Source organism: Piliocolobus tephrosceles, chromosome 13 (genome assembly GCF_002776525.5).
Source record: "Piliocolobus tephrosceles isolate RC106 chromosome 13, ASM277652v3, whole genome shotgun sequence".
Lineage (NCBI taxonomy): Eukaryota > Metazoa > Chordata > Mammalia > Primates > Cercopithecidae > Piliocolobus > Piliocolobus tephrosceles.
In genome coordinates, this window is record NC_045446.1 from 3,112,058 (window position 1) to 3,121,327 (window position 9,270).

Sequence of the window (9,270 nt, forward strand, 5' to 3'; positions counted from 1 at the left end):
ACAGCCAGAGCCACAGCCCCCACAGCCGGAGCCACAGCCCCCACAGCCAGAGCCACAGCCTCCGGAACAGCCACAGCAGCCCATGGTTCTGGTGGATTGAGGGTGGAGCAGGTAGAGGAGCAGGTGAGAGGGAGGTGCAGGTGTGGAGCTCCCTGAGCCCGGGCTCTTTATATCCCTGTCCAGAGGTCAGGCACAATACAGGGTCCCTTCCTTGTGACTGTTTACACTATTTTTCCAGAGCTCTGTTTTTTCCCTCTTTGCTAGTGACTTCCTCCTGGCTCAGTTGAGCATCTGCTTTCTTTGTGTGCTAAATTTGTCTTTTTCCCTATTTGTTTTGGCCCCTACAAGTAATACCTCAGCTCCAGGCTGTCTGGTGCTTCCCACAAAGCCCCAGGGTGCTGGTCACCTGCTCTCTGCTGACCACATGTGACCAATGGTCAACAGCCTCTGCCCAAGCGCTCTCATCTTTCCTGTGTTGACTCCCCCAGATAATATTAATTTTATGTTTTTAGATTTCAAAAGTTATCCATGGTCTTTGTATTTTACTCATGCTAGTCTCAGTTTCGCATTGTTGTAAAGAAATACTGGAGGCTGGGTAATTTATGAAGGAAAGAGGTTAGATTGGCTCACGGTTCTGCAGGCTGCACAATCATGGCACCCACCTCTGCTCAGCTTCTGGGGAGGCCCTCAGGGAGCTTTTCCTCACGGCGGAAGGTGAAGCAGGAGTGGGCACGCCACATGGTGAGAGTGGGAGCAAGGGGTGAGGAGAGGCTGCAGACTTGTGAACAACCAGATCTGAGTGAACGCACTCATCGCTAAGGGGAGGGTGCTAAGCCCGTCATGAGGGATCCACCCCCATGATCCAAACACCTCCCTGCAGGCCCCTCCTTCAACACTGGGGATTACATTTCAACAAGAGATTTGGAGGGAACATCCCAACTATATCATTATACCCCGACCCCTAAATCTCATGTCCTTGCATTGCAAAATAGAATCATCTCTTCCCAACAGTCCTCCCAATGTCTTGACTGATTCCAACATTGAGTCCAAAGTCCAAAGTCCGAGCTCCTTCCACCTATGAACCTATGAAAACCAAAACACATTATTTACTTTCAAGATACAATGAGGGTAGAGGCACTGGGTAAACATTCCCATTCCAAAAGGGAGAAATCAGCCAAAAGGAGGAGGCTACAGACCCCATGCATGTCTGAAATCCAGCAGGGCAGCCATTAAATCTTACAGCTCCAGAGTAATGTCCCTGGACTCCCTGGTCCCACATCCAGGGTACACTGGGGCGAGCGGTGGGCTCCTAAGGCCTTGAGGAACTCCCCCCTCGTGACTTTGCAGGGTTCACACCCCGCAGCTGCTCTCATGGGTTGGAGTTGGGTGCCTGCAGCTTCTCCATGCTCAAGATGGAAGCTGCCAGTGGCTCTACCATTCTGGGGCCTGGAGGAGGGTGTCCTCCTTCCCACAGCTCAATTAAGCAGTGCCCCAGTGGGGACTCCATGTGGGCCTCCTGCCCCACATTTTCCCTCTACACTGCCCTAGTATATATCCTCTGTGTCGGCTCTGCCCCTGTATCAGGCTTTTGCCTGAGCACCCAGGCTTTCGCATAAATCCTCTGCAATCTAGATAGAGGATCGCAAGCCTCCTTTACTCTTGCACTCTACATATCTACAGGCTTAACACCTGTAGAATATAGGCGTGTGTCTCCCATACATGGGAGCTACCAAGGCTTATGGCTTGCATCCTCTGAAGCCAGAGTTATATTTGGGGTCTTTTGAGCTGAGGCTGGAGCTGGAGCAGCCTATGTGTGGGGAGCAGTGCAGGGCAGTGAGGGCCGGGGCTGAGCCCCTGAAACCATGTAGTCCTCCTTGGCCTCTAGGTCAGTGATGAGAGGGGCTGTCTCAAACACCTTTGAAATGCATCTGAAGTCTTTTCCCATTGTGTTGGCTATTAGCACTTGGGTTGTGTTTTGTTTGTTTGTCATGCTAATATCTCTAGCAGGTGGTTGCTCTGTAGTGTGCTTGGATTCCTCTCCTGATAATGCTTTTTCATTCTCTGCCACATGGCCATGCTGCAGACTTTCCAAACTTTGACACTTTGATTCCCTTTTAAATATAAATTCCAACTTTAATTCATGTATGTGCATTTGCATGTGAGAATACGACGTTAGATTCAGTCAGGCCACAACTTGAATGTTGTGCTGCTTAGAAATTTCTTCCACCAGATATCCTAAGTCACCGCTCCTAAGTAGAAAGTTTCAGAGCCCCTTAGGGCATGAAACACAATACAGTCAAGCTCGCTGTCAAAGCATAACACATGTGACCTTTGTTTTAGTTTTCTGTAAGTTCCTCATTTCCCTGAGACCTCATCAGGCTGGACTTCATGGTTCTTATCACTGTAATTATTTTGGACACAACCATTTAACCAGTCTCAAAGGAGTTCCAACCTTTTCCTCATCTTTCTTTCTTCTTCTGAGCCCTCCAAAATCTTCCAATCTCTGGCCATTATCCAGTTCCAAAGTCACCTCCACATTTTTCAGGTGTCTTTATAGCAACATCTCACTTCTGGTACAATTTTCTGTATTAGGCTCTTTTTTGTGTTGCTATAAAGAAATACCTGAGACTGGGTAATTTATAAAAAAAAAGGTTTAATTGGCTCATGGTTCTGCAAGTTGTGCAAGCATGGCGCCAACATCTGCTCAGCTTCTGGTGACGCCCTCAGGGGGCTTTTACTCATGGTGGAAGGCAAAGTGGGAGCAGGCATGCCACGTGGTGACAGCTGAGAAAGACAGAGCCGGTGGAGGGACAGGTGCCACACATTTGTTTTGGTTTTTTTTTTTGAGATGGAGTTTTGCTCTTGTCGTCCAGGCTGGAGTACAATGGCATGATCTCAGCTCACCGCAACCTCTGCTTCCCAGATTCAAGTTATTCTCCTGCCTCAGCCTCCCAAATAGCTGGGATTACAGGCGTGTGCCACCACGCCTGGCTAATTTTGTATTTTTAGTAGAGACGGGGTTTCTCCCTATTGGTCAGGCTGGTCTCGAACTCCTGACCTCAGGTGATCTGCCTGCCTCGGCCTCCCAAAGTGTTGAGATTACAGGCATAAGCCACCATGCTCGGTCAGTGCCACACATTTTTAAACAACCAGATCTTGCTTGAACTTCCTCATCACCAAGGAGATGATGCTAAACCATTCATGAAAAATCTATACCCATGATCCAAACACCTCCCAGCAGGCCTCACCAACATAAGATTTGGAGGAGGCATCCAAACTATATTACTGGGGATAACTTTTTTTTTTTTTTTTTTTTTTTTAGGTAAGTCTTCCTCTGTCACCTGGGTTGGATTATAGTGACGTGATCACAGCTTACTCCAGCTTCAAACTTCTGGGCTTAAGGAATCTTCCCACCTCGGCCTCCTAGGTAGCTGGGAATATAGGCGTGTGTCACCATACCCAGCTAACTTTTAAACTTTTTGTAGAGATGGGGGTCTTGTCATGTTGCTCTGGCTGGTCTTGAACTCCTGGCCTCCAGTGATCCTCCTGCCTTGGCCTCCCAAAGTGCTGGGATTGCAGGTGTGAGCCAGTGCACCTAGACAATATCCTTTCCTTTCCTATCCAAATAAGAATAATCTATCCACATCTTGATGTTTGTGGGGAATCTTTTCCCCTACTCAATTATTTCTGAAAATCTCACAAGTCTCTCTGCTGTTGTTTTCTCTCTTCCCCAGACAGAGCGTTCACTCCTCTTAGGCTGCTTCTTCCAGCTTCTCAGTTGGGTTCCTTGCTCAGTTGTACTGCATGTGGGGAAAGAGGTTCCTTTGTGCCATGGTCTGCATGTGTTCCCCAAAATTCATGTATTGGAAACTTCACCCCCAATGCAAGAGTGTTGGGAGGTGGGGCCTAACAAAAGGTACTTGGAATGAGTTAGTGCTGCATGCAAGAAGGACTTGAGGGAGGGCATTCATCCTTTTCTGTGCCATGTGAGGACAGCACATTCATGCTCTCCTGCCCTTCTGCTTTCCAATATGTGAAGACACAGTAAGAAGGTCCACACCAGACACCAGCACCTTGATCCTGGACTTCCTAGCCTTCAGGACTATGAGAAACTACATTTCTGTTCTTTATCAATTACCCAGGTCAAGTATTTTCTTATAGCAGCAATAACGCACTGAGGCACTCTAGTCACCAAACCACTGCTTATATGAGGCTACTTTCTTCGTTTAAGGGATGCATGCTAAACCCCGAGGAGAGCATAAGGGGGCACATTACTGAAAAGAAACTGAAGTCTGCTTACCAGATGTGTCTGCTCCTCAAATCTCCTGGCCATGCTCTTGGGCATTGTTTCACCAGTGTATTCACCTAAGAACACAGCAGCATGTCCCCAGCATACTCGCCCAAGAATACAGCAACATGTCACCAGTGTACACACCCAAGAATACAGCAACATGTCACCAGCGTACTCACCCAAGAATACAGCAACATGTCACCAGCATATACACCCAAGAATACAGCAACATGTCACCAGCATACTCACCCAACAATACAGCAACATGTCACCAGCAAACTCACCCAAGCGTACAGCAACATGTCACCAGCTTACTCACCCAAGAATACAGCAACATGTCCCCAGTGTACTCACCCAAGAATACAGCAACATGTCACCAGCATACTCGCCCAAGAATACAGCAATATGTTACCAGTGTACTCACCCAAGAATACAGCAACATGTCACCAGCTTACTCACCTGCAGAAATCCTTGAGGAGATGGTCTACCAAGATAAGAATCAGAAGAGCCCTCAAGAGGTGACTGAACTCTGTTGAAAACAGAGGCTGTGGTGTGCAGTTTCCAAGTAGTTCACCTAAGACAAAGTGATAGAGACATGTGGAACATAAAAAGGGTGATGGATAACAGCAAAAAATAAATAAAATAAAATAAAATAAATAGAAAGGAAAAGAAAAGAACAGACAGCAGCAAGTTGGCAGCTGGGATTTAGGGTCAAAGCACCAAACACCAAACAGGCCGAGGGCAGTGGCTCATGCCTGAATCTCAGAGTGCCTGTAATCCAGGGAGGCCAAGGCAGGAGGATCAGTTGAGCCCAGGAGTTCAAGACCGGCTTTGACAACATAGGAAGACATCGTCTCTAGAAAAGAAAAATTGTTTGAAATTAGTGAGGCATACTGGCGCACACCTGTAGTTGCAGCTACTCAGGAGGCTTAGGTGGAAAAATTACTGAGCCTGGGAAATCGAGTCTGCAGTGAGCCATGAAATAAAAATTAAAACATATCATAAAAATAAAAGAATATGAAGGGAGAGTTAAAGATCTCACTTTCAGAATTGGGGACATCTTTAGACACAAAAAATGTAGGGATAGAAAGGAATCCGGTAAGAAAACTGACAAGTCCAAGCGTTCAGTTTGGGAACTGGTCCCAGAAGATGGGTAATGCCTTCCCGTCACCACCAGCCTATCCCACTCCGTCTTCTCCAGAGCCTCCGTCTCTGTTTCCGTTATGTGCAGGCTGGTATGCCTTGCCAATCTCTTCCCAATTTCTTCTTGATTTTAGCTTCTGGCTCGTGACTACTTTTTCCAACACAATTTCTAGGTTAATTCTCAGTGATTTCCGTACACAAGTAAATGAACCTTCCCCACTCCTCACCCCTGTGGTGGTATCTGTGACCATGTTCTCAGCAGGGCACCCCACCGGGCTCTGTCCCCATGCACCCTGCTTCCAGCTACCTTCCTATTCCTAGCTCTTTTTCTCCAATGCTTCGATCTCACCAGAACTCTCGGTCCATCAGCACAACCATGGCTTCACCGCTCCCCAACCTCTCTGATACCTCTTCTTTTTTTGGTGACAGCTTTGTTGAGATACAATTTATATGCCACACCATTTGCCCACTTAAGGCATACAATTCAATGCTTTTAGTGTATTCACAGTGCTGTGCACCCATCACCAGTTACAGAACATTTCATCGCCTCAGAAGCAAAGCTCACACTCTTGAGTACCCCCAACTCACTCCCCCACAGGACGGTTCTCCAGGCGGGTTCAGACCTGGGCAGTTCTCCCGGTGTCTCACTTGTGGTTCTCAGGCCGAGGTCAAGACCCCTGACTTAGTTCCTTCTCCTTGGCTAATCTGATCTCTGCACTGGGAGCTGTGCCATTCTGGGCAAGTTATTCATACTTAACCCCTCTGTGCCTGTGACACAAAAAACACGCAGCTGCCTTGAGGATTAAATGAGTTAAAGTCGATATCAAGAAGTGCCGGAAACGTCTCCAGTAGCGACCCTGCGAAACAGGCACAAATCCCCTTCTCTGCCACACCCAGTTCCAGCCCACCCTGGCTGCAGTGCTTAGAGGCCCAGGGAATCCTATGTGACAGGCTAAAGCGTGTGCCCTACCCTGCGCGGAAGGCCTGGTCCCCAGTCCCTCAGGACGGGGCCTGATTGAACAGGTCATTCAGTTTCAATGAAGTCCCCCGGGTGGGCCTGATCCCCACTCACTGGGGTCCCCATGGGGAGAGGAGACACAGACCCACAGAGGGCGGCCCGATGGGGCGCAGGAGACACCCGCCCCCAGCCCGGGAGGGGCCTGGGAAGGAACCAAACCCTGAGACTCCCTGACCTCAGGCCTCCACCCCCAGAAGAGAGGAAACCAACATCTGTGGCTGAAGCCTTGGAGCCGCCCTGTCTGTGCCGCCCTGAGACTGTGGCCCCGAAAGCTCCTCTCCCCGGTGACAGAGCTGAGGGTCGGACAGTGGCCCCAGGAGCCCCCAGAGCCGCGACCCCACCATGAGGGGAGGGGAGGGAGTCAGGTCCCGCGGTCTGCCGGGTGCCCCGCAGCTTCCCCGGGAGGAGGGAGACGAGGCCCCGAGGAGGCTGCAGGCCGGGGCTCCAGGGTGGTGCTGGGCAGGTTCTAGTGCCGGGGTGGTCCCAGAATGGCCAGGGGGCGGGCGGACAGGCGGAGCTTTCGTGGGTTACCCCCTAAAAACCAGCCCACACTCCGCTTCTCGGGGACCCTCCCCATGGAAGCAGCCCTGAGACGGGGGCGGGGGGGACCTGCCCTGTGCCAACCCCAAGGGAAGCCCCCAGGAGTGACTCTGATGAGCCGGGTCCATCAGGGGACACCCCCCACCCCGCCCCCAGACAGACACTGAGACCCAGATGGCCACTCGGTTCCTCATTCATTCCTTCACTCATTCATTCCCCACCAGCGGACCCCAGGGACCGTGCAGTCCCTGGAGATCCAGAGGAAAAGGAGAAACCCAGGCTGCCCCGGGGGCTTCAGGCTGGCACGGGGAAGGGGAGGACATGCGCCCTGCCCAGGTGGATGCTCCAAGGAACGGGCCGCAGGAGGCACCGCCAAGCAGGTAAAGTGGGCAGGGGAGGTTCTGAGAGCCCGGGGGGTCTTTCTCTTGCTGTCCCCAGGAGCATCTTCTGTCCCATTCTCTTAAACCTTCTACAGACTCAGCTTCCTGTTTAGTGATTTTCCTTTATAAGGGTGACAGTGAAAATCAGAGTCCTCCTCCTGGCGAGGAAGGGCCTGTGTGGTTCTCACTGCTTGCTGTGCCACTGCTTTTGGGAACACGCTTGCACCTGCCTATGTTTGAGGATCTCTATGCGACATGTTTTCTAATTTCCCTTTTCGCATTGTGTCTGAAATGTGCGAGAGGCCTGGTGATGGTGTTTGGTTCAGAAATCCCAGAAGTCCTGTAAACAGATGTTGCGTGTTCTGCTTTGTGATTCGATTCCTACGGAGGTTTCCAATGGGAGTCTACAGAAATTTATACTCAGTAATTTTCTCCGAACACTAAGCATCTGCCCAAATATAAGATAATCCAGTTATTTTACTTCAAAATGTTATTTTTTTTTAGTGTGAACTGAGGTTGGTCGTTGAAACACTATATTCCCCAATGCTCAACTGTAACACAGTTATAATATTATCATTTTACAATTTTATCTTTTTCAGATAATACATGTTTACATTTACATGTTTATAAAGAAAAGTAGGGCCTGTGGTATTTTTAATGCCGTTTTGCTAATGTACTCTATTATTTTATAGATTAGATTCATAAAGTGTATTCATCTGTGTCTAGTAAGTGGGTAACTTTTATTTATTTATTTTTTTCAGCTATGTCTTCTCATATCACCCAAGACCTTTTGCCAGAGCAGGGCATACAAGATGCATTCCCAAAATCAATATGGAGAGGATGTGGAAATTGTGGCCTTGACAATTTCCACTGGAGGAAAGACTGGGGAAATGTAGATGAGTGTAAATTGCAGAAAGAAGATTATAATGGACTTAAGCAATGTTCATCAACTACCCATAGCAAAATCTTTCGATGTAATAAATGTGTTAAATCTTTAACAATTCTTCAAATTTAAATAGACATAATATAATTCACGCTGGAAGAAGCCTTTCAAATGCAAAGAATGTGGTAAATCCTTTCAAATGTTCTCATTCTTAACTGAACATCAGAAATTCACACTGGAAAAAAATTTCACAAAATGTAAAGAATGTGGCAAAACCTTTAACCAGTGCTCACACTTTACTGAACGTGAGAACATTTGCACTAGAGAGAAACCTTACAAATGTCAAGAATGTGACAAAGTTTTTAAAACTTGCTCAGTCCTTCCTAAAAACAGAATTTACACCGCAGGGGAACATTACAAATGTGAAGAATTTGGCAAAGCCTTCAAACAGCTCTCCCACCTTACTGGTCATCAGGAACATGGTGCTGTGGAAAATTCCACAAATGTGAAGAGCGTGACAGTGTCTTTCTCTCTTGCTCAGGGCTTTCTAATCATGAGATGATTCTTGCTGGAGAGAAGCTCTCCAAAGGTGAAAAACTGCACAAGTCCAAGTCTTTCCAAACATCAGAGATGTGAGATTGGAGGGAAACCTTTCAAATGTGAGGAATGTGACCACATCTTCGAATGGTTCTCAGACCTTACTAAACCTAAGAGAATTCACACTGGTGAGAAACCATACAAATGTGAAGAATGTGGGAAAGCCTATACGCAGTCCTCACACCTCAGTGAACACAGGAGGATTCACACCGGAGAGAAACCCTACCAGTGTGAAGAATGTGGGAAAGTCTTCAGAACTTGCTCAAGCCTTTCTAATCACGAGAACTCATTCTGAAGAAAAACCCTACACGTGTGAAGAATGTGGCAACATCTTTAAGCAGTTATCAGACCTCACTAAGCATAAGAAAACCCATACTGGAGAGAAACCCTACAAATGTGACGAATGTGGAAAGAATTT

The 9,270-nt window shown here is 48.0% G+C and overlaps 1 long non-coding RNA gene and 1 pseudogene across 1 annotated transcript; one reads left to right on the plus strand and one right to left on the minus strand.

Moving 5' to 3' along the window:
- The window catches only part of LOC111522445, an 11,326-nt pseudogene that overhangs the window by 1,881 nt on the left and 175 nt on the right, over positions 1–9,270 (plus strand).
- LOC111522217 lies at positions 7–4,870 on the minus strand. Its single transcript, XR_002725196.3, has 3 exons — positions 4,751–4,870; positions 4,301–4,365; positions 7–1,083 (listed from the first exon to the last, which is right to left on the minus strand). It is a non-coding gene; the product is annotated as an uncharacterized LOC111522217 (long non-coding RNA).